Source organism: Ursus americanus, chromosome 6 (assembly GCF_024610735.1).
Source record: "Ursus americanus isolate L20-20 chromosome 6, mUrsAme1.1.p, whole genome shotgun sequence".
Lineage (NCBI taxonomy): Eukaryota > Metazoa > Chordata > Mammalia > Carnivora > Ursidae > Ursus > Ursus americanus.
The window spans coordinates 43,074,879-43,076,298 of NC_142132.1; the positions used below are offsets into that span (position 1 = coordinate 43,074,879).

The 1,420-nt window shown below is 33.4% G+C and overlaps 1 long non-coding RNA gene across 14 annotated transcripts in view; it reads right to left on the reverse strand.

Moving 5' to 3' along the window:
- LOC123782809 (uncharacterized) overlaps positions 1-1,420 on the reverse strand; it is a 146,450-nt gene that overhangs the window by 71,579 nt on the left and 73,451 nt on the right. The window lies entirely within an intron of this gene.

Consider the following 1,420-nt stretch of genomic DNA (forward strand, 5'->3'; position numbering starts at 1 on the left):
TCAGGCTCCTTGCTTAGTTCTCCCTCTGCCTACTTGTGTGCTCTCTCTCTGACAAATAAATAAATAAAATCTTTTTTTAAAAAAAATTCAGAATAGAAGTACATCTAAGAAAATTTTTTAAATGAAATAATAAAGATAACAATAGAAAATAAATATTTATAAAACAGAAAACAGTACAATTAACCAATACAGTCAAAGGCTGAATGTGAGAAAAAAAGAAAAATCTAAAATATGCAAAAAAAAAAAAAAAAAGAGAGAGAGAGAAAGAAAGCTCACATGCACAATATTAAAAGTAGTGAAAAAAGGGCCAAAAAAAAAAAAAAAAGAGAGGCAGGGAATTTTTTTTAAACTAGAGAATTACATATATTTTTTTAAAGTCCACATACATGGATTTAAAATCTTAAAGGAATGGGACACTTCAATAAGCAAATAGAAACGATCACAACTAGCTCAAAATGAAATGAGAACTTTGAAAATTTTTAGGTAGGAAAAAATTTGAAAACATCAAAGAATTGTCAAAAAATTAAGTACAAAACAGATCATGGCACAGGTGATTTTCCAGGCGAGTTCCTTCAGATCTCTTAAGAGATATTTCAACTACCTTCTAAATGGTTGGGAAAGGAGCACAAAATAAAGGAAAAGCATAAATCAATTACAAATATAAATGCAATTATCTGTGAAATTGAATCTGCAATATATTCAAATAAATATACAACATAACTATGTAAAGAATCATCCATGAATAGAAGAAATGTTTAATGTTTATAAACCTATTAAAATACTGTGGCACATTAATAAGTTATTTTTTAAAATCTACATTATCACCTAGATAGAAGTAGGAAAAGTGTTTGACTGATTGAATCAATACCTTGTTTCTGCTGGTGATGAGAGAGTGCCCAACTGTATATATATTACGTTTTTCCCTCTATATAGGTATCTATGATAAAGTTCAATTTATAAATTAGGCACAGTAAGCGATTAACAACAATAAGAATAGAACAATGTTAACAATATACTACAATAAAAGTTATGTGAATGTGGTCTTTCTCTCTCTCAAAATATCTTATTGCACTACACTCGTCCTGCCTGTGATGAGGTAAGATGATAAAGTGCCTACGTGAAGAGATGAAGGAGGTGAATGACCTGGGCCTGGGATGCAGCGTGAGGCTACCACGGACCTCCTGACCACGTGATTCGTCAGAAGGAGGATCAACTTCCAGACGGTGGTTGACTGCAGCTAACGGAAACGGGGGGAAGCAAAACCACAGAGCAAGCGGCTACTGTAGACGGTAGATAAATAGCCTCACGTGAAATCAAAGAAATGTAACATAACACGAGGATGAGATGACCCGGTTCGCACAGCACACTGGCAACGGTGTTTTGTTTGCTTTCGCTTTGCGTTGTGTTGTTTGGTACCTAC